This window comes from Cyprinodon tularosa, unplaced genomic scaffold (assembly GCF_016077235.1).
Source record: "Cyprinodon tularosa strain WSP-4 unplaced genomic scaffold, ASM1607723v1 ctg1016, whole genome shotgun sequence".
Taxonomy (NCBI): Eukaryota; Metazoa; Chordata; class Actinopteri; order Cyprinodontiformes; family Cyprinodontidae; genus Cyprinodon; species Cyprinodon tularosa.
The window spans coordinates 1-14,806 of record NW_024037801.1 but is presented as its reverse complement, the minus strand read 5'-3'; the positions used below and the strand labels follow the sequence as shown (position 1 = coordinate 14,806).

Below are 14,806 nucleotides of genomic sequence, written 5' to 3'. Positions count from 1 at the left end.
GAGGAAGGAAAACCACACGTCGTTTCGTCACGGAGAGCAAAGAGGAAACGTTTGGACGCTTCTGTTGGCGTCTCTCAGTCAGGAGGCGGTTGGACGACAGCAGAAAGGCGTTCGCTGCGCGGCAGCCGAGGAAAACACAAAACCTTCAGCTTTGTTTTCAACAGAAATCAGAAACATGGTGGAGTATTTTAAAGGTAAAATTTGCTGAAGTTCAGGGAGAACTGGGCATCCAACAGGGCGTCCAGCAGGGCGTCCAGCAGGGCGTCCAGCAGGGCGTCCAGCAGGGCGTCCAACAGGGCGTCCAGTAGGGCGTCCAGCAGGGCGTCCTGCAGGGCGTCCTGCAGGGCGTCCAGCAGGGCGTCCAGCAGGGCGTCCAGCAGGGCGTCCAGCAGGGCGTCCAGCAGGGCGTCCAGCAGGGCGTCCAGCAGGGCGTCCAGTAGGGCGTCCAACAGGGCGTCCAACAGGGCGTCCAGCAGGGCGTCCAGCAGGGCGTCCAGCAGGGCGTCCAGCAGGGCGTCCAGCAGGGCGTCCAACAGGGCGTCCAGCAGGGCGTCCAGCAGGGCGTCCTGCAGGGCGTCCTGCAGGGCGTCCAGCAGGGCGTCCTGCAGGGCGTCCAGTAGGGCGTCCAGCAGGGCGTCCAGCAGGGCGTCCAACAGGGCGTCCAGCAGGGCGTCCAGCAGGGCGTCCAACAGGGCGTCCAGTAGGGCGTCCAACAGGGCGTCCAACAGGGCGTCCAGCAGGGCGTCCAACAGGGCGTCCAGTAGGGCGTCCAGCAGGGCGTCCTGCAGGGCGTCCTGCAGGGCGTCCTGCAGGGCGTCCTGCAGGGCGTCCAGCAGGGCATCCAACAGGGCGTCCAGCAGGGCGTCCAGCAGGGCGTCCAGCAGGGCGTCCAACAGGGCGTCCAGCAGGGCGTCCAGCAGGGCGTCCAGCAGGGCGTCCAGCAGGGCGTCCAGCAGGGCGTCCAGTAGGGCGTCCAGCAGGGCGTCCTGCAGGGCGTCCTGCAGGGCGTCCAGCAGGGCGTCCAGCAGGGCGTCCAGCAGGGCGTCCAGCAGGGCGTCCAGCAGGGCGTCCAGCAGGGCGTCCAACAGGGCGTCCAGCAGGGCGTCCAGCAGGGCGTCCAACAGGGCGTCCAGCAGGGCGTCCAACAGGGCGTCCAGCAGGGCGTCCAGCAGGGCGTCCAGCAGGGCGTCCAACAGGGCGTCCAGCAGGGCATCCAGCAGGGCGTCCAACAGGGCGTCCAGCAGGGCGTCCAACAGGGCGTCCTGCAGGGCGTCCAGCAGGGCGTCCAGCAGGGCGTCCAACAGGGCGTCCAGCAGGGCATCCAACAGGGCGTCCAACAGGGCGTCCAACAGGGCGTCCTGCAGGGCGTCCAGCAGGGCGTCCTGCAGGGCGTCCAGCAGGGCGTCCTGCAGGGCGTCCAGCAGGGCGTCCAGCAGGGCGTCCAGCAGGGCGTCCAACAGGGCGTCCAGCAGGGCATCCAACAGGGCGTCCAGCAGGGCGTCCAACAGGGCGTCCAGCAGGGCGTCCAACAGGGCGTCCAGCAGGGCATCCAGCAGGGCGTCCAGCAGGGCGTCCAGCAGGGCGTCCAACAGGGCGTCCAGCAGGGCGTCCAACAGGGCGTCCAGCAGGGCATCCAACAGGGCGTCCAGCAGGGCGTCCAGCAGGGCGTCCAGCAGGGCGTCCAGCAGGGCGTCCAGCAGGGCGTCCAACAGGGCGTCCAGCAGGGCGTCCAGCAGGGCGTCCAACAGGGCGTCCAGCAGGGCGTCCAACAGGGCGTCCAGCAGGGCGTCCAGCAGGGCGTCCAGCAGGGCGTCCAACAGGGCGTCCAGCAGGGCGTCCAGCAGGGCGTCCAACAGGGCGTCCAGCAGGGCGTCCAGCAGCTCCATGGACTCACAGACCTGGACTTTGACTAGGCCACTGGCACACATGAATGTGCTTGGATCTATTGGTGACCGTAACGGGAAATTGAAGGCTGTGATTCTGCTGATTGATTCATCTTCTGCTGACGGGTTTATAAACCGACCAGAAAGTTTTCTCTGATCTATTTTTATAAATGTCATTTTTTTTCTGTTATCATTTTTTATCTTTTACATTTTTATGTGTTTCTTTTCAAATTCTGTTTTCCAGATTATATTCCCTTTACTTCTGTAGAAATTTTTTAAAACTCTTTATTGAAAATATAAACATTAAAAAATAAAACAAAATCAAAGAAAACACCAAATTGTCTCAAACCTTTTCTGATTAAGAAGCTTCAAAGTTTTATTCTAGATTTTTTTTTTTTCCAAATTTCTATTTATAAATTTCTATTTCATCCATACGATAATTAATGTCAGATAATAAACGCTTTAGATAGTTTACGTTTATAATTAAAAGTTTTTGGTCGGCAAAAAGATTTTAAGAGGACTTTTTTAAACATTTTCAGGCAAAATGACCGACAGTGGAACCGGTGTTCTGTCAGACCAGCATACCCCGTCAGACCAGCATGCCCCATCAGACCAGCATACCTATAGTCAATACGCAGCGCAAGACGTCAGATTTGCATTTATCCCTTTAGTTTTTTACAAAAAATAAACTTTAAACTACCTCACAGGTGTTTATCCCTTTAGTCGTGTACAAAAAAAGAATACGCTTCAAAAAACACCAAAAACTAATTACATAGTTTTTTTGTACATGACTAAAGGAAAACACGCCCCTTTAGGTAGTTTAAAGTGTATTTTTCTTACCAAACTAAAGGGATAAACAGTATTGACTATGGGTATGCTGCTCTGACAGAGCACTGCCTACTTCATGCTGCTATGAAGCTCCATACATGCTGCTTTCTCCCCTCTCTGTCCTCCAGCATTAGCCTGATCCCTCTGGATGCAGGAACCGAAGCATAAGGAGGAAACCTGAACAGAAACCAGAGCTGTCGAATCAAAGAGAGGGTGAAAAAAAAAGAAAGCGCACGGCAGCTGTGATGTCAGAGCGAAAGTATGCGAGCCATGTGGGCGGCAAACGAGAGCGACGGAGGCAGAAGTAAAAGTAGAAAAGGATGAAGCAGGAAGTTGGTGGAAAGCAAACCGGGAAAAAAGACTTTAGTGAGATGATGAAGGGGTGAGAGAGGCTGAGGAGAAGCAGGGGGGCTCCCAGGGGCCAAGTGTGTCCTGAGGGGCCCGGCCACACACTGGGGTCTCCTTCTCTCCTAAAGGCCTCCATGATTCAGGCTCAGCGATAAACCGCAGTGGAAGTGTGGCTGTGCACCGACCAGAACCCCTTACAGACAGGAGAAGAGAGCAGCGGCCCTAAAAATAAGGAATCCGGCCTGAATTCGGTTCACACACCAAATATGGAGACGCTCTGTGTCCTTCGCACACAAACACTCCCACTTTTCCACTGTGGCAGCACTTTGGTCATGAAGGCATTTCCTAGCGTCTCCCATGTCGGTGACAGGAGGCTGATCCTTCCTCTGTGAGAGCGGCTCCCGCTTTCATCAGGGTCCAAAAGGAGTTTGGAGACGAGTCTGTGCACGCATGGAGAACACAGCTAACATGGCAGATAGGGATCAGGGTGAGAACACGGAGGAACCACAGCAGCGAACGCTTAGAAACAACCGGACTGAGGAGAAAGATCCAGAATCTGCAGCAGAATGAGTCTGAGACAGGAGATCAGGCCCAGGTCCACGGTTAGCCACATGCTAACCAGGCTGCAGCCTGATCTGCTTCTGCTTTGATTTTAATCAACAGGTTTTAGTTCAAACATACAAAAAACCTAAAGAAAGGTGTTTTTTTTTAACAAAATATGGAAATACGTTGTTATTGTTATTCTTTAGCTTTTAACACAGAAATCGAGTATTTTTTTTACTTTTTTTAATGCACAAAGTGAAATATTGATAAATTTTTTAATTAATCATACAGTAAACAAAGAAAGAACGTTAGTTAAATATTCTCCATAGGTTGATTATATTCTGAGGTTAAGAGGAACTGCTCCTAACTTTTCCTGGGTTGCTGTTTTATCCGACGCTTGACAAATAAACGCTGCGGCGTCCGGCATGTGAAAAACCTTGACCCGTTCTTTCAGTAATCAGACTAATGTTTGCACCTCACACACACAGCGACTTTATTCAACTATTTAAAATTCACATTTTTATTGTAATTACACTGTGACAAGTACAAAGCATCCCTGATTTCACTCTCTGCATCTTTAGATAAAGCTTCTAGTTAGAGTGGCTCAGGTTATCCTGAGCTATCTCTATAGTTCTGCTGCTATAGGCTTAGACTGCTGGAGGACATAGGGACCTCTTTTTCATCATTCTGCTTCATTCTATCTCTATTCTCCCACTCTGCAGAATCTGTTAGTTAAATCTCTAACGTTCTGCTCTCTCTGCTTTTTCTCATAGTAGCTTCATCTGGTCTGTTCCTGTTTGGCTGTGACTCCATCCTGGAGAGAAATATCAGCTGTGCTGCTGCCATCAACACCTTTGTTTCTAGATGCTGGAAAGAGCATGAATTCTATATCTTCTTATGTTAGTATATTAATGTGCATAATTAATCAAAATGTTTTTGTTGTCAAAAACCTGTTAATATATGAAAACTTGCCAATGATTGGCTAAGGGTGGCCATGGCCACCCCTGGCCCCCCATCTAGTTCCGCCTCTGATGGTGCGGTGCCTGCGGAGCAGTGTGGGGTGAAGGGTCTTGCTCAGGGACCCAGAGTGGCAGTCTGTGGGAGTGGGGCTGTAAATCAGAACCTCTATGCCCCCACTAGGCCGCCGCTCCCCCTTTAATGTTTGGGTTCCTCGCCGCAGCATCAGAGCTCCACGCTTAAACCATCAAAGCAACGCTTTCTCATCGCGCTGAAATCAGCAGATTGATTGTTCCTGGGACCGTCAGCATCCGGCAGCTGCGCATGTCTCTGAGGCAGGCCGGTTATAAATATCTGAACACATTCCAGACGTTCATTTTGTCGCAACAGCTCTGTTAGGAAACTGTCAGTTTGACTTTTTTAAATATGCAACTGCTTTAAAAAAAAAAAAAAAAAAAAAACAGAGATTAACAATGAGAAGCAAAACCAGACATCAAGTCATTATTAACTTATAAAAATTAGCAAAAACTATTTGAGGAAAACCGCTTCTCTTTTCAGCTGCTTGTGGTGAACAAGGAACCGAAGCAAAAGCTGCAGATTAGAGAGCGATCCTTCTGCAGGGCAGGTCAGGACCTGTTAGCAGGACCCGTTAGCAGGACCCGTTAGCAGGACCTGTTAGCAGGACCTGTTAGCAGGACCTGTTAGCAGGACTTGTTAGCAGGACCTGTTCCCTCCAACCGACCCATCCATCCATCCATCCATCCATCCATCCATCATCCATCCATCCATCCATCCATCATCCATCCATCCTTCCATCCATCCATCCATCCATCCATCTAAAGCCTGCAGCCCCTAATAACCAGCAGTATGCAGCAGTGATGGTTTGAACCGGATTGACAGACGGAGCAGAAACAGAGGCTAAGTGTTGTCTCTCCTGTTGTGTCCATCGTTGGGCTGTTCCCGCTCCCAGGCCCAGGCAGACCAGCTCAGACGAATCAGGAAATGTTTGATTAGATTTGACTAATAAGATGAAAATTGGAAATGTCAACATGTTTCCAATCCACTGTATATGTAAAGTACTGGAAGAGTTCAGGCTGAGCTGCTAAGTCTCCAAACAAGGAACTTCCTGTTTAGCCTCAGCACTTCCTCCGAGCTGATTAGACTATATTCACAAAGGGGACAAAACAAAACAACAAAACCATCATAAAGACGTCCTTTCCCTTTGCTACACTTTATTTTTTCTTGTCATTAAAACATGACGGTGCAGCAAAGCCGACAGCCCCTCCTTTAGCGTTAGCACCAAATGGGAGGAGCCTGAGAAACAATGGCTGTTTCTCAATTCACAAAAACGTCAGTACGGTTCAACGCAGACGGACTAACGTTAGCCCTGGCTGCCGCAGACGGACTAACGTTAGCCCTAGCCGCCGCAGACGGGCTAACGTTAGCCCTGGCCGCCGCAGACGGACTAACGTTAGCCCTGGCCGCCGCAGACGGACTAATGTTAGCCCTGACCGCTGCAGACGGACTAATGTTAGCCCTGGCCACCGCAGACGGACTAACGTTAGCCCTGGCCGCCGCAGACGGACTAACGTTAGCCCTGACAGCTGCAGACGGACTAATGTTAGCCCTGGCCACCGCAGACGGACTAATGTTAGCCCTGGCCGCCGCAGACGGACTAACGTTAGCCCTGACCGCTGCAGACGGACTAATGTTAGCCCTGGCCACCGCAGACGGACTAACGTTAGCCCTGGCCGCCGCAGACGGACTAACGTTAGCCCTAGCCGCCGCAGACGGACTAACGTTAGCCCTAGCCGCCGCAGACGGACTAACGTTAGCCCTAGCCGCCGCAGACGGACTAACGTTAGCCCTAGCCACCGCAGACGGACTAACGTTAGCCCTAGCCGCCGCAGACGGACTAATGTTAGCCCTGGCCACCGCAGACGGACTAACGTTAGCCCTGGCCGCCGCAGACGGACTAACGTTAGCCCTAGCCGCCGCAGACGGACTAACGCTAGCCCTGGCCGCCGCAGACGGACTAATGTTCTGGAGAACGGACAAGTCTGCTCTGATGCATGCTGGGTAAAGAGGGAGGGACCAGAACAACATCCGGGGACTTTGTCCGTTCTCGGTCTGCTGTTCTAGTGAATTGGAACAGTAATGGGTCTGAGGATGATGACGATTTTCCAGTACATTAGAACAAGAACACAGATTGAGAAACGGCCTGTTTTCTGATTAGCTGCTAAAATCAAACTTATCATCGCTGTGAGACACCAAGGAGAGTTAGACCTTTCAGTCTTTATCTTGAAGCATTCTCCACCTCAGAGATCTTCATTCTGCAGGAAATCGGACGGAGACAGCAGCCGACATCTCCTCATCCTGGACTGCGTCTGACGGCAGGAAGGACGGACGAAACGTTTTCATGGCTGCAGTTATGAAGCTGAACAGCATCAGCAGGTCAGAGAGTTTTACGAAAAGCAGCTGCTAATTTCTGGTGATTTCTGTTGATGGTTGGGCACCGAGGAAGGCCATGAGTTTTTAATTAAAAGGCTGTTTCTCTCTCTGGGTCTGACACTTCAGGGAAATTTTTGAGGAACGGCTTAAAGTGAGAGAGCAACCTCTGCAGAGAGGAACAACCTCCACCCTGCTCTACAGGATGGCTCAGCACTTCCAGCATGCAGGCTCTGTCGCAACGTCTATAAAACACACACACATCACTGTTCTGCACACCTACTGAGGACCTTACATTGACTTTCACTCATTAAACCCTTAATATGACCGGATCCCATCCCTAACCCCTAACCCCCCCCCGCCTACACCCAAACCCGACTCGCGCCACATACAACCCCTCCCCCTCCTAAAAACTGAAGGACCAGGAAAATATCCACACTTTGCAGGTAAAATGCCGAAAATAGTTCACGTTTAGCAACTAGCACACCATTCCAATGAAAGTCACTGTCTGTCTTCTGAGATAAGCATCAACTATCATCACACCCATTTCTAAATGCGGTTTTCAACCTTTCACTTTTACTTCTTGTTTGCACGCCCACACAGAACCAAACACTCAGCAGACCACGATTAATATTAAATTTATTAAAAAAGAAAACAACTCCAGTTCAAACATACACACCCTTCCTCATCTTGCTATATGCAGTGAGGACTGGGTGTTGACTTCCATCAATTTACAGACATTTCTAACCGTTTCTATACCCTAAAAAAACCTGGACGGGGGCCGCCTGTGGAGCTGGTTGACAGTTGCCTTTTGTATCTATTAGGGATGCACGATATTGGGATTTTGGCTGATATCCGATATCCGATATTTTAAAACTCATGTAGCCGATAACCGATATCGATACCGATGTTAAAGCTGGACAAAAATAAGTAGTCATTGAAAATCGCAGTTTTGTTATCCATTTCTGACACTTTGAAAAATAATATACTCAAATATATTTTCATATGCTGATATCAAACTGATTTTTAAAAACGCGGTATCGATCTATTTTACTTTCAGAATCTGGTGAAATTTCATCGTTCTGTTACAAACTCTCGTGATATTTTGCAAATTCTTGTGAGATTTTGTTAGTAAAATAGATCGATACCGCGTCAATATATCAACATATAAAAATATGGCAAAATTTCGTGAATTTTCGGGGGATTTCGTAGCATAACGATGACATATAGCAATATTTCATTAGTAAAAGAGATTGATATGGTGTTTTTAAATGGCAATATATCTTTAGAAGTTTTTAAGTCTGTAAAAAAAGAAGTTTTTGAGGAAGAAGAAGTAGTATTTTTATTTTATTTTTTTAGACTTTAGAAACTCAAAAGCTGATCAAATATCGGGTTAAATATCGGTGGGGTGGCCGATGTCCGATATTCAGTTTTAAGGCCGATACCGATAGGGGGCCCATTATATCGTGCATCCCTAGTATCTATGCTTCTTTTTCTATATCTGCTTCTGTCTCCTTGAACCCCAGTGGGCCTCAGCAGATGGCCGCTCACACTGAGCCTGGTTCTGCTGGAGGTTTCTTCCTGTTCAAAGGGAGTTTTTCCTCTCCACTGTCGCTACAAGCATGCTTAGTGTGAGGGATTGCTGAAGAGTCAATGAGTCGATGCAATCAGCTGGTTTTCCTTAGATAGAAAACTTTGAATCAATCTGACTGGATGATCTGGATCTATAAAGTGACCTGAGATGACATGATGGGAATTGGAGCTATATGCTGATGAAGATTCTCAGTCTTCGAGGTCCTAGTCATGTTTTTAAACTTTTACGGAATAATCAGCACTATAGAAATAAACTGAACAGAACTAATGGTTGGTCAGTCCATGGAAAAGCTTATGTTCCTGTGATTCTGATTTCTGATCGAGGTACTTCAACCAAAATAATGACGCAAGTGTTGAGAAGAAACCTGTGAGTTTACAGAACGTAAAGGTTGTTTGATCCAAGCCAGGGTTCAAGGCTGATTGGACCACAGCGACCCAGAAACACACCAAACCAGTACAGAGCCAAGCTGCAGAGCTGAACTTAGGGGAAGTTTTGCTTTGAATACGACCACAAAGCAAGAACATATTCCCAACTTTAAACACTACAGCAGCCTGGGTTCTGGTCTGTCCTGTAGAACCCAGACGGGTTAAAACCTGCCCGCTCTCTGTTCCAGTGGTGTTATAGAGCGTTTTAGGTCCAGGAAACAATGGTGCGGCGATGATCCACAATCTTTTTATCGCTTCTTGGTGGAGAGAATCGCACTTACAAAATGATGTCCAGACCGGGAGAGAAGTTCTTGGCGTTTCTATTTATTGAAGTCAGTTTTTAAATGAGCCAACGATCCGAGGGGCGGTCTTATACAACAAGTGAGCTGAACAGGTAATATGACAGAACTTAACCAGTGGACGCAGGAAGAGGTAAAAACCGCATGACCCAAACCCTTTCTGCCCTCTCACCTTTATAGCTGCCCCCTCCTCGCCGCCACCAGAGGTAGAGCTAATATAGGTCAGTGTGTCAACCTCAACTAAACACCCAAATAAACCAGAAACAAACCATCCCTGAACTCCAACAACTATAAATGGCTCCTACAACTGGAAAGTGTGTGATACATTGATATTAAACTGCAGACATGACAAAGGATAGATCTGTATCAGGCAGAAGGCATTAGAATATGTTTCAATCTAGATGCTCCCTGCCTTCGTTTTTAGAACAGAGGAAAATCTGCGATCTCAAACATTCTACCTGCAGGTCCTCCAGCTCCCACCATGCTGCCATCCAGCCAATCCACTGCACTCTTTGAAGGCCTGAAGCCACGCCCACCTCTGCTCTGGTTGACTTTATCCAAGCGTCAAGGAGAGGCTCGGTTAAAGGTTAACAAGGAGGCACTGAGTCAGAGACAAAACCACAACCAAGGACGGCCTATTGTCTCTCACAGCAAAGCAATGAAAACACACCCAGTGATGTTTTCCTTTGGTGAAGCACAGACAGATGTTAGCAGTGGAAAAGCAGACGGACGGTAGGAAGCATCCAGGTTAGCAAACAAGCAAACTGGAGATCTGGTTCCAACAAATGACCAGGAGGAGAACTTTTCCTAATCTGCTGCTCCAGGCAGCGCAGGAATATAAAGTCAACTCGCTGCTGTTAGATCTCTAAATAAAGACTGAGTTCCCTTATCAGCTTTATGACTTTCCTTTTAAATCTTCCCTCAGTAACGTTTCATTTAACTAAAATAATCTGCTTTACGCTGAGCTGAAAAATCTGTGTTCTCAATGAACTCAAAGTGTCCACATATCCTTCGTTTGCCACTTATCTGAGATTGGCTCGTTAGGCTAACAGATTAAGGTGGATTAGACGTATTCTGAGACACCAGAGGTGTTCTGGTCACATTCTGTTTTTCTCGTGGTTATTAGACCCCCTCACAGAATCAGGAACAATCAGTCATCTTAAGTCATTTAGCTGCAGAGACTCCAGGCTTGGCAGTTGCACAGAAGATAGAAGCAACGTTCAAACCTTTGTAGGAATAGAAAACATCTTTCTGGAGATAAGATTGTCTTTCAGACATACAGAGCAAATGGAAACCTTAAAACAGAGCGTTCCAAAATGAAGACAAACTAGTTTTTCCAGGAGCATTTTTATGGAGATACCTAAAAAACGAATAAGAAACTTCATCCCAGTTAGTGTAAAGGGGGGGTTCCCTAACCCCCGATGATCCTGTGAGCTCTGGAGGAATCCATGAATCCAAATAAAGCAAAGCGGGACGCGCCATACGGACCCCTGTGCCACATTAAATGGCCTCGTTGCTGAGCGGGACGTTTGGACGTCGGCACAAGTAAGAAATGTGACCAAATTTGCACCAAAACAGACAGAAACCTGCTTCTTCATGAACCCTGATGCTGATCCTGCAGGAAACACGGGTTTGCATTGAATACGGAACAAGTCCAACAACGTTAGCAAAGGTTCGAATGTTTGGGTTTGGTTTAAAAGGAGTTCTGCTGAAAGTTCCTGAAAGCCAGTCTGCTCTCTACGCAGCACAGCAATACGATGATGACGTTTATTTAAATAAACAGATATTACAGCAGATGGATTATTGTTAAAGCTATGATGATGCAGCTGCGCTCTAATGTCTCAGTTAGAAAAGAACAAATGATTTTACCCAACAGATGACTCAGACAGTCCCACGGCTCCTCTTCGTCAGGCCCGGCAGCGAGAACGGACAAAGTACAACAACAGATGAAAGGGATTATCGCTTATCTTGTTTGAAGGGGTTAATCTTGTTGGAGGGTCAAGGTGTGAGTACAGCAAGCACGTGGGATTATGGCGTGGCGTGGTCAGCAGAGCGTGCGTGAAGCTGAATGAGCGCTCCTGTCCTCGGATGACTCGACCCGGCCCGTCTGTCACAAACATTTGGCTCAGAGACGTTACTGTAAAACCGAGACACGCCGAGAGGAAAAAAGTCAGTTCTGGAGGTACGGGTGAAGCCTGCTGGGTCGTCTAAGGACCGCCCTCTTCTTCCAGCACAGGCTGTAAAATCTGACGTAGGTTTTTGAATCTTTTCCAGGGTGTTTTCCAGCTCAAAGCAGTTCAGCTGTAACAGCAGAGGGAGACGGGACGAGTATTTATTCCCAGCAGGGTGGTGCTCACACTGGATACCACTGGGCTGTTTGCAGGAATGTCGGAGAAGAACCATCAAAGATGGTCTAAAAGTAAGCAGCTGCTCGCTTCAGTTCAGGGCAGGAAAAACGATGCATTTAACCTGAAATAAAAGCCAACACAACCTTCCGCCTTCAGTGAATGAAGTGGTTTCTACAGAACATTATAACCTCATAAAAACCAAACAATGGAGCGGACAGGTCAGGGAGGAGATAACGAGTCTAATAACACTAAGCTTTAGGTCATAAACAAATCCTAATCAGACCAGTTGGAGGTTTGCTGTGGATGCAGAAAATATGCGGAAGCTCCGCTTGAATGAGGCCACAGTTTTTGCCTCCAATGCAAAATAATGTAAGCCTGGTAGAACACCTTATATCACACAGACAGCAACCCCACAGTGAGACATGGAGGTGGTAGCATCATGCTGTGGGATTGCTTTCTTCTACCAACTGGAGCTTACTGTCCACCAGAGCATACAGCCACCCAGGCGAGGATTTACCATCAGGCAATCCTAGGCAGTTCCTGGGGGCCCCAAGTTCCTGGGGGCTAGCTGAGGTACGGAGGGCCAAGAGAGATCATGACATTAATAAATGCACCATGATACCGTAAAAAATGCATTATTTATTGGTTCAGTTATAAAATACACAGTGAAATAATAAAACAAATAATTTTATGTATTCTTATGAAAAGTGATTCATTTAAAAATGAACATTATTACTTCGATGCATTTTCAGGGGTCTTCAGTTTCTCATGCCAGTATTTTGGGGTCAGAGTCTGAAATACTGGGAACCGCTGAGCTTAGCAGGGAGCAGCAAGATGAGAGCCAGAGGCAGAGCGCTGGAGGCCCCGGAGCTGCGAGGCGACGGATGATTTACCAGCTTTAAACCTTTACAGATCATTCATCCCTACATCCTATGTCCTTCCCTCCACCTAACTTCCTTATCGGTCGACACGACAGGAAGGTTCACATTTTTGAACTTCAGTGAAAATTGGCTTCGCTCTTTTAGGCCTTATTGTGCCGTTTGCATCACTAGAAACACGTCCTTCGCATCACTTCCCTCCTGAACGCGCCTCTACAGCAGCAGCCATTCAAAATGGCCGTTCCCGGTCAAACGGCCACTTCCCTGCAGCTCTCAGTAGAATCCCCTCCAACTTCCAGCCACTGCAGTCAGTGACCACATATTGTTTCACTCTGACTCCTCCCTTCATTGAATTACAGGGTCTGACCAGCAGATGGCGCTTCTCTTTAGATCTTAATGTCCACAAATCATAACAGAAAGAATATTTTAAAACAAAGATTGATGTTTAAAAGGGAATTGAAGGGAGACCATCCAAGGACCATTCAAGGACAAGCCAAGGACCAGCCAAGGACCAGCCAAGGACCAGCCAAGGACCAACCAAGGACCATCCAAAGACCAGCCAAGGACCAACCAAGGACCATCCAAGGACCAGCCAAGGACCCCCCACCCCCATTTTATTTTATTTATTTATTTATCTTCTTTTATTTATTTAACTCTATTTTCCTTTGGCTTATATCCAGCTCCTGAATGACTCCGGACGAGGCGGGCCTACAAGCGGTGGGTGATGATAACTACAGAACTTATTGCAGAACTTGTGTTGCACATTTAGTTAGTGAAAATAAATAAACTTTGTTTAAAATAACACAGTTTTGTCGTAGCCTGCAGGTGAGCCAGGACACCTCCCTCTGTCTCCGACCGCCTCTCTGCCAGATCGATGGACGTTTCCCGTTTCAAGGTCGCCCTTTAGAGCAGCAACCATCGCCTCCCAAACATCCCATCAGCTCCACTCCAACCAGTCCACGTGGTCCCAGTCTAAGCTCAGGCAGCGTTCCATGCATTGGTGTCACAGGAGGTGACCTGGCAGTTAGTATTCATCAGATCCCTTCAAAATAAATATTTGCCCCAGATAATAAAATAAAACTGGTACCTGAACCGTGATTCAAGGTATAACAGGGAAAATTTAAGGTTTACATGAGTTATCAGCAGCCATCCATTAACTCTGCCAGTATGATAAAGCCCAGCACCTCCATGAATTATTAAATGAGTCCAAAGGTTGGCTGCCAGCTGCAGCTGCATGCGAACCTTATCGGTCTGTTCCGGCTCCGATCGATCGGCGCCTCCAGCTGCATAAGGAGATTCTCCAGAATCTCCTCTGGCTTGTTTTTACAGAACCAAACATAAAAGAGTGCAGAGACGGCTTACAGGCAGCGGAAAACTGAACCCAACGCCTCAGTGACTGTTGATAGGCTTCAGAAAACAACTCTGTTAATGATTTCTCCGGATTTAGGAGGCAAAGAAGAACTAATCCGCTTATCATCAGGAAGGGAAACGTTTAGGAACATGAAACCAAGATGGAAGAGAAGCAGATGAGCAGAAACATTTCAGGAATCTAAGGAGGGGATGTCTGCACTATAAGAAGAAAAATATCTGAGATCAATACTGCCGTTATGGTCAATAACCGATATTTACCGATAAACTGATAAGATGACAGACCGACGGCCGGACTGACCGCACCTCTCTGCTGCTGAGACTTAAATAATGTCCCAACATTTACTAAAACAGAACCAGTCTAAAACCAGTTCAGAACCAGTCTAAAGCCAGTCCAAAACCAGTCTAAAATCAGTCTAAAACCAGTCCAGAACCAGTCTAAAACCAGTCCAGAACCAGTCTAAAACCAGTCCAGAACCAGTCTAAAACCAGTCTAAAACCAGTCCAGAACCAGTCTAAAACCAGTCCAGAACCAGTCTAAAACCAGTCCAGAACCAGTCTAAAACCAGTCCAGAACCAGTCTAAAACCAGTCTAAAACCACTCCAGAACCAGTCTAAAACCAGGCCAAAATCAGTCTAAAACCAGTCCAGAACCAGTCTAAAAGCAGTTCAAAACCGATCTAAAACTAGTCCGAACCAGTCCATATCCAGTCCAGGAACAGTTTAAAACCAGTGTCAAACCAGTCCAGGATGTCTGCACTATAAAAAGAAAAATATCTGAGATCAATACTGCCGTTATGGTCAATAACCGATGTTTACCGATAAACCGATAAGATGACAAGATGATAAGATGACCGACGGCCGGACTGACCGCACCTCTCTCTGCT

At 47.9% G+C, this 14,806-nt stretch overlaps 1 protein-coding gene across 1 annotated transcript in view; it reads right to left on the bottom strand.

The window, feature by feature from the left end:
- Nucleotides 1-11,457, bottom strand: part of LOC119778995 (unconventional myosin-Ic-like) — a 58,034-nt gene extending 46,577 nt beyond the window's left edge. The window contains exon 1 of the mRNA XM_038278511.1: nt 11,195-11,457. The gene's annotated coding sequence lies outside the window, so the exon portion shown is untranslated. The remainder of the gene's footprint in view (nt 1-11,194) is intronic.
- Between the last annotated feature and the right edge of the window lie 3,349 nt (nt 11,458-14,806).